The sequence below is a fragment of the Pan troglodytes genome, chromosome 15, assembly GCF_028858775.2.
Source record: "Pan troglodytes isolate AG18354 chromosome 15, NHGRI_mPanTro3-v2.0_pri, whole genome shotgun sequence".
Classification (NCBI taxonomy): domain Eukaryota; kingdom Metazoa; phylum Chordata; class Mammalia; order Primates; family Hominidae; genus Pan; species Pan troglodytes.
The window spans coordinates 58,167,835-58,176,560 of record NC_072413.2 but is presented as its reverse complement, the minus strand read 5'-3'; the positions used below and the strand labels follow the sequence as shown (position 1 = coordinate 58,176,560).

The 8,726-nt window shown below is 39.1% G+C and overlaps 1 pseudogene; it reads right to left on the bottom strand.

Annotated features, from left to right (window-relative positions):
* Positions 1-690: 690 nt before the first annotated feature.
* LOC100610741 (proteasome subunit alpha type-3-like) lies at positions 691-6,353 on the bottom strand (annotated as a pseudogene).
* Positions 6,354-8,726: the final 2,373 nt, after the last annotated feature.

Below are 8,726 nucleotides of genomic sequence, written 5' to 3'. Positions count from 1 at the left end.
TATGCTCAAAGAGCTAAAGGAAACCATGGGGATAGTGTGAGAGAAAATCAGGAAAATGATAAATGAATAGAAAATATCAATAAAAAATAGAAATTATAAAAAGAAACCAGACAGAAATTCTCGACCTGAAAAGTAGAGTAACTGAAATAAAAATTTCTTTAGAGAATTTTAATAGCATATTTGAGCAGGATGATAGAAAGAATTAGCAAACATAAAGATAGGTCCTTTGAAATTATTCAGTCAAGGAATGCAGAAAAACAAACAGTGCCTGAGAGACCTATGGGTTGCCATTAAGCAAACCAAATACACATATTGGGAATCCCAGTAGGAGAGGAGAGGACAAAGTGGTCAGAAAAAAATATTTGAACAAATAATGGCTTAAAATTTCCTGAATTTGATTTTTAAAAATTAAAACATGAATTTAAGCATTTAAGGAGCTCAATTAACTCCAAGAAGGATAAATGCAAAAGGAATCATGCCAGGACACATAATCAAATTATCAAAAGACAAAGATGGAGAAGCAACTCATCATGTACAAGTGATCTTTAATAAGACTGATGGCGGGTTCCTCATTAGAAATCATGGAGGCCAGAAAGTAGTGGGGTAATATTTTTAATTTTTAAAATTATCTTGTTGTTGTTTCTGTTTTGTCTTTTACAAGATGAAAATTTAATAAAAAATTGGTCAGTGGATATGTGTAATCCACAGGGCTATATAGTTACGCGGGATTGTAATAGGAATTTAACATAGAATAGATACTGGAGTAAATGTTACATATTATCATCATCTGACCTGTCTTCTTCACTCAAGGATTCTTTAGCATATTTATCTGCTTATTCCCTTATATCTTTTGAAACAATTTCATGTCTTCCTTTAGTTAAACCACTAACCCAGCTGAGTTCATAAGCTTTATCCTTAGCGTCATCATGTTCTATGTAAATTACTTGAGCAACTTCTGTAACAGTATCATAGCAGGTCATTTCTTTCATCTGAAGCTTTTCTATTTCTGTTTTACAGCTTGCCTGGCTTTGCCAGTGGCACAGACCCAATAACCATATAAAACACCTGATGAGTCAATCATGGAAAATTGTGCACTGTCATTCATACTGTAAGACCCTAACATGAAACTGAAGGCAAAAGATCTAACAGCACTGTAGAGTGTATATGCACGTACATACATGTCCACTCTGTTTGCAAGATGTTTTAGTGGAGCGTTATAACCAAAATCAGATTTAAAGTTGGAAACTTCTTCTCTTGCTATGTCTGCTAAAGAACAAGCATCTGCCTACAAACCTGCTGCCAGCATTCCAACATTCTGATCCAATGTGCTGATCAACATTAATAAGTCATTTGTTGGAAACTCCTTCATAAAGTTTAGAAAGCACTAATTTTTTAGACCCCAAAGACAATGCTATGTTTATATATGATTTCAATCACTGTACGATTTCCCACAGCCTTTATAGCCCCATTTATATTTCTTATAGATGAAACAAATATGACAAATTGCTAATAGTTAGTGGGTATATGGATGATCATGTACTATTCTTTTAACTTTTGTATATTTGGAAAGTTTTGTAATAAAAAATGGAGGGTAAAAGAAACAGAATATTCTTCACCTAAAGATTCTGCCTACCTATCTATCTATAAAAAACTTCAGCAAACATAATCCTAAATCAGAAAAATTTTAAGCTTTCCTAATAAAGTTAGGGACTAGGCAATGTTACCCATTTTATCACTTCAAGTCAATACTGTATTAGAAATTCCCGACAGTGCAAAAAAAAAAAAAAGAAATGAAGACATAAGAATTGGAAAAAGAAATTAGACTATCATTATATTATAAATAATAGGTTTAATTATATAGAAAACATGTAGAATTTTAAAATAGGATAATTTAGCACAGTGCCTTGTTATAGAAGCAATTTATAATAGTTAATTTCATATTCATATACCAGCAGCAAGTAACTAGAAAACACAATTTAAAAGAACACAAAATTTGAAATAGCATGAAGTAATACGGAGTACAAAGGAACAAATACAGCCATGTGTTGCTTAATGATGGGAATACTTTCTGAGAAATGGGTTGTTAGGCGATTCTGTCATTATATCAACATCATAGAGTGTACTTAAACAAACCTAGATGGTATAGCTTACTACACACCTAGGATAGATACTATAGCCTAGGCTACAAACCTGTATAGCATGTTACCGTACTGAATACTGTAGGCAATTAAAACACAATGGTAAGTATTTGCATATCTAAACATACCTAAATATACTCTTAATTTGGCAATTTTACTCTTAGGAATTCATCTCATAGAAATAACAGCATCAGTATATAAGGAACACAGATACACATGGATATAAACCATTGGTTGTAGTTATTTAATACAAAAAGGAAACAGTTTTAATGCCCATCAGTAATGGATATGATTGAATAATTGTGGTATATCTATTCAATGGAATAGTAGACAGTGATTAAAAAGAAAGTGTTAAATCTACTAAATCTATCTGGAGGGATGTTCATGATATTGGTAAACTGGAAAAGCAAGTCTCAGTGTGAGGTGTATAATACAATACTCTTTTTATAAGTTCAACCAAAGAACCATAGGGATATTGCTGATATTTGATAATTTTTAAATGAAATGAAAATGGAAATTTCATAAAATTAATTATAATATTTGGGAATGTTTATATGAGAAAGGGAATGTTGTAGGAAGGCTCATCCCAGGCTCTGAGCTATGGTTAGCCTACTGTGGTAGGTGAGAGTTCACACAGGGAAGGTCATCTACTTTTCCTTATGCCTTCCTGCATCATTTATTTACATGGATTGCAATAAACTTTTGCTATTTTTGAAATTAAAAAAAATCTATTAGTGTTAATTTATAAAAATGAAAAAGTTTTTTATTTGAAATCTTATTTTCATCATTTCAAAGCAAGTGTTTCATTATACTGGCAACTGACTTCTGAAAAGGTAAGTTTCAGAATGTAACATGCACTTCCTAATTTAATGCCTAATGGATAACTAAATGAATAAATGAGTGATAGCATTTTGATACCTCCCCCCCCCACACATGCATACTTCACAGCATTATTTTAATCTAATCATTAAAGTAAAAGGCCCATTCACCAGAATGTAAGTTCCATGAGGGAAGGAATTTTTGTCTGTTCTATCCATTGTTGTATTTACAGCTCATAAGCTGGTACATAGTGAGTGCAATTGTTTTTAAATGAATAAATGAATGCTTTGGTAGGGAGTGAAAAGGAAGATGAAAATTCTCCAGTAGTTTGTGTGATTCTGTGAGATGGCAGACAATGGTAATGATGGTTTTGTATCAACTTGGGTGAGATAAGGAAATTGGTACTTTTAGAATATGGTACCAAATTTTCTGTACCTAATCAGCAAAAGGCAACAATATTTTTCTTTTCCTATTTGAATTAGATTTCTCTTTAATTACTCATCACTGCTGATTAATATAATAGGTTACTGATACTCTAAAGAAATACAACACACCAATGGCTGCTCCCTTTGGCAAAGTTCAGGGGTTTTGTTTGTTGGGGACAGGATGTTGCTCTGTCACTCAGGCTGGAGTGCAGTGGCCCCATCAAGGCTCACTGCAACCTTGATCTCCTGGGCTCAAGTGATCCTCCTGCCTCAGCCTTCTGAGTAGCTGGGACTACAGTTGCATGTCATCACACCTGCCTAATTTTTTACTGTTTTGTAGAGACAGTCTCTCACCATGTTGCCCAGGCTGGTCTCTAACTCCTGGGTTCAAGTGATACTCCCACCTTGGCCTCCCAAAGTGTTGGGATTACAGGTGTGGACCACTATGTTCGGTGAAAGTTTAGGTTTCATTCCAAATATTTTGAGTAGGTAACTGACTTAGGCTTTTAAAAGAGAACTCTAGATATTGAGTAGAAAATAGACATGGGGGAGGAGGAGCAGAGAGTGACAGTCGTGGGCCCAGTGAGGAGGCCATGGCAGTGATTAAGCGGAGAGGTGGTGTTAGCTTGGACCAGGATAATAAGAATGAATGGGGTAAGAAATGGCAGGATTTGGGATGTAGTCAACTAGAAGAGAAGCACATTTAGAGCTAGAAATAGTAACTGGCTTATTTGACTATTTCAATCTACAGGGGTATACATTTGAAACAGTTTCATTTTATTCTAATTACTATTAAATCTTCCTTTCTTGTCCCTTTACAGTATTTCTGACAGGTGGCACAGTTATCTGATCATGTTCAAGCATTATAATGCCTGATCTAGCCTATTCCAATTTAAAACTTTATCTCAATTTTAATTTCATGTTCATCTCTTCTCTACCCCCTGTCCACACATGCTCACTCCCTATCTCCCATTGCTACACATGCAGGCCAATTTTGGAATGGCAGAGGGGAGACGAAAAGGGACAAGTCACTTTTTTTTTCTTTTTGAGACAAAGTCTCACTTTGTCACCCAGGCTGGAGTGTAGTGGCATGATCATAATTCCCTGCAGCCTCTATCTCCTGGGCTGAAGCCAACCTCATGCCTCCCCAGTGTCTGGAACTACAGGCACACACCACCTCACTGGGCTAATTTTTAATTTTTTTTGTAGAGACGGGGACTTGCCATGTTGCCCAGGCTGGTCTCAAACTCCTGGGCTGAAGCAATCCTCCCACCTTGGCTTCCCAAAGTGCTGGGATTGCAAGCGTGAACCGCCGCACCCGGCCTTCACTTTCATTTAAGTGGTTGTGCAATTGCAAACCTCTCCACTTTGTTGATGTCTTCTGTGCAGCGGACATTCAAGTTCTTGGGTATTTTGAGTGGTCATATGGAGGCTCTCAGAACAATTCCAAGGAGACTTCCCTCTGCCTAGTTTTCTGCCAGGGGAGATCGGATTCCAATCCAATCTCTTCTAATCTCTCAGCTCCATCCCCATGGTCTTACTGTTGGGTTCCCTTTGACATGCTGCCAGTCCTCTGATGTGGTGACATAAGTCTTGTTACCTCCCATCACTTGGGCCTCAGGAAATTCTAGAGTCCTTGCCACACCCAGTAATGGTCTTATAGGCAGCCCCACTGTGGTCCCTCTGTCTGCTTTGCCATCTCACTTCTCACTTCTCTTTTCCCTGCTTAATTAAGTCTGCTGCCTGAGCAAAAGCTAACAGCTGTCTCCCTTCTCGCCAGTCTCCCTTCTTTCAGGTGTCCCAATTCCTGTGAGCTTCCCTGCGCTTGTCTTAGAGGAGGGAGCACTCACTTTCCCTTTGCATGAGGAAGGAGGAAAAAGCCATGGGCCTTCCCTGAGGCTGTTGACTCACTGTCTCATTTCCCACAACTCTCTCTGACATCTCCTTCCAGGACAGGTTAAAAATGGGAGAGGGAATCATTGGGGTCATGTTCAGGAGTGGCATGACAGGTTCTTTTCCTATGAATAAGCCCAAGGAGATGTCTGGCTCTTTTTAGAATATGGATTGTGCAAGATGTATCTTTTTTCTCAGAGCTGGATTCTAGTGGCCAATTCTAAGGCCACAAGAAAATTTCCACTCAACATCCTATTAGGGATGATTCTGAGGTTTGGGGGCTGCACAAATAGAGTATCATTTACTAAGATGGGAGAACACTGCAGGTAGGAACAGTTTAGAGGTGGGAATCATGAGTTCTGTTTTAGATATTTTAAGATTGAGATGAGGATTAGGCAACTAGTGAGGATGTGAGTTTGGACCTGACAGGAGAGGTCAGTGCCAGAAACACACTTTTGCAACTCATGAGAGTACAGAGAACACCAGCATATATGAATAGACAGAGGAGAAAAGGAAGGTCAAAGACTGTCCTGGGGTACTCCAAATTCAAAGGCTAGGAAAAGGAAAAGGAGAACCCAGCAATGGAGACTGAGAAGGAACCAGCACCTATGAGCTAATGAAGTAGCATCACTGTCTGGGGTACACACCTGGGGTTCGTTGTCTCACGCCAAGGAAATCAAGGACACCAACACAAGAAGTCAGTTTAGGAGCGGAGGTTTAACAGGCAAAAGAAGGAGAAAGAACAGCTCTGCCTCTTGCAAGAGAGAGGGGCACCCAAATCAGACTTCCAGTCCACAGCTGAGTGCACCAGATTTTATAGACAGGCTTGAGGAGGCAGTGTCTGATTTACATAGGGCCCACAGATTGGTTGGACCAGATGTGACATTTACATAACACGTGGGGAAGCTGGCTGCCCCACCCTAATCTTACTATGCAAATGGGGTCTTCACCTGGCCAGTGTCATGTTTTCTCCTCCTTACTGTACACGTGGTTTGTCAAAAAGAAGGGAAGATGGGGCCATCATGCTGATCATGCCTAGTCCCAAGTCGCCTTTTCCTATTGACCCAACTGCTGGCATTCACCCATGCAGGCTTCCAGCTTGCTTGTCTCTGTCTGCAGCTTGATTTTACAGGCTGCTCTGTGTTAGAAAAGAAAATGATTTGGGGACTGCTTTTCATTAAAAGGAAAACCTTACCCTATCTGCCTAAATAATTTCTTTTTAACTTCTATATCAGTAAGAGGGAAATCACTGGAAACCAAGTAAAAAAAAAAAAAGGGTTTGAAAAATAAGGAAATGACCAGCTGTGTTGAATGCTGTTGAGAGGTTGAGTAAGATGAAGACTGACCACTGATCATTTAATATATCAAGATGGGGATCACTGGTGACAATAAGAAGAGTGGTTTCAGTGGAATAGTAGGGACAAAAGCCTGACCGGCATAAGTTGAAGAGAGAATGAAGATGATGAAGTGGAAACACTGCACATAGATAACTATTGAATTTTGATATAAAGGGGTGCAGAGGAAAATGAAACAATAACTGGAGAAGAATGTGGGGGATCAAAGAAATGTTTTTTCTTTAAGATGGAACATATTGTGCATGTTTTATGCTGATGCAAATTTACAGAGGAAAAAATTTATGATGGAGGAGAGAAAATAACATGAGTAAAATTGCAATTATAATTAAGGTCAAAATTATAATAAAGTCATAATTATGATGATCTTTATAAAATAAAAGTAAAAAGCACTATATTGTGTAGGACTCTTGGTTGCAAGTGACAGAAATTCAATTCAAACTAGTTGAAAAAAAACTACTTGAGTTAAAAAAAGGAAAGAAGTTGTTGACACAAATATCAATGGGAAGAAAACAGAAATAGAACTAGGGGAGAAGCCTCAAAAACTAGGGATTTAACAGTGACCAAGCTCTCCTCATTCATCTTTCATGTCTGTTTCTGCTTTTCTTTGCATGTTGTTCTCATTCTATCATAGTTCAAATGTGCCTCTTCCACCTGGTCAGTGAGTTTGGTGACATTTTCCCGAAGCAACAGAAAATCTCCCCCAACAGCACTAGCCAGTGAGTCCTTGGAGGGATGCTGAGTGGTTGGCTGGGCTCATGTGTCCATCCCAGAACTCATCAGTTAGACTGGGGAAATGAGCATTCTTTGGCCAGGTGTTGGTCACATATGCAGCCACTGGCTGACTAGTGCTTACACACTTTTCTTCCCTTATATTTTTTAAAGTGCCCCTTACTGACAAAATGCAACTCTTCTGTATATAATCCATGCATTGCTTCCCAAAGAAAGACAACCCAAAGTCACTGGCATTCACCTTCAAGTCTGGTACCTGTTGATGTATATTCCTTTGGTGCAGGTGTGGTCCAAATATATTTAAATATATTAAATAATACATGTAAAAACCTCCAACACACACAATATCCAATGTTAGAGGGAAAGACAACTACAATGAGACCTCCCACTGATCCATGGCATAGTCATGTCCTGCGCTGCAGGGACAGGAAGGCCTCACTCCTTGAGAGAAAATTGTCAGTCTGGTTATGGTAAGCTCTGCACACCAGAAGGAACAAAGGTAAGGATTTGTCTTCCCTTCCCTGCACTGTTATTGGAGCCAGTGAGGGGTATGAGAACTGCCTCAGAGATTGTGCCATTTAGGCCCAAAGTTCTCTGACAACACAACTCCCTTACCAGGCAGTCCACTCTGTTTCCTGGGAACCCTGTGATTGGTGAGGAATCCTGATGAGGGAAAGGGTGCAGACCTGGCCTAGCTAAGGGGGTGTTTCCTGGAGACACAGGGGGAGACATTACACAGAGGGAACAGCCTGTCATGAGTGCTTTTCAGCAAAACTCCGTTAAAAAAAAACAAACTTTTTTTTTTTTTTATTCCCTCAATCCACCTGCCCAAGGGCAACTGTCCAGGGCGTCCTCTTTGCTACATGCCAGGTAATGAATTTATCCACAAATTGTGCAAATAAGACGTATTGTTCCCTGGCTGCTTGTACTTTTGTTTCTCTCTTCACCCTTTTAAATAATGCTTTGCCTTTGTTCCTTGAATCTTCTCTTTCATGTATATAAGTAAGCTATCTACTTGCAATAACTAACTCTTTCTGAAGTATTATTTTTTGAGACAGGCTCTTGCTCTGTTTCCCAGGCTGGAGTGCAGTGGCACAATCATGGCTCACCACAGCCTCAACCTCCTGGGCTCATGTGATCCTCCTGCCTCAGCCTCCAGAGTAGCTGGGACTACAGGTGTGTGCTACCATGCCTGGCTAATTTTTTTGATTTTTTAATAAAAATGAGATCTTGCTATGTTGTCCAGGCTGGTCTCAAACTTATGAGCTCAAGCGATCCTCCCACCTCTGCTTCCCAAAGTGCTGGGATTAGAGGTGTGAGCCACCATGCCCAACTTAAGTATTATTTTGACACTAGTGAAAACTTTA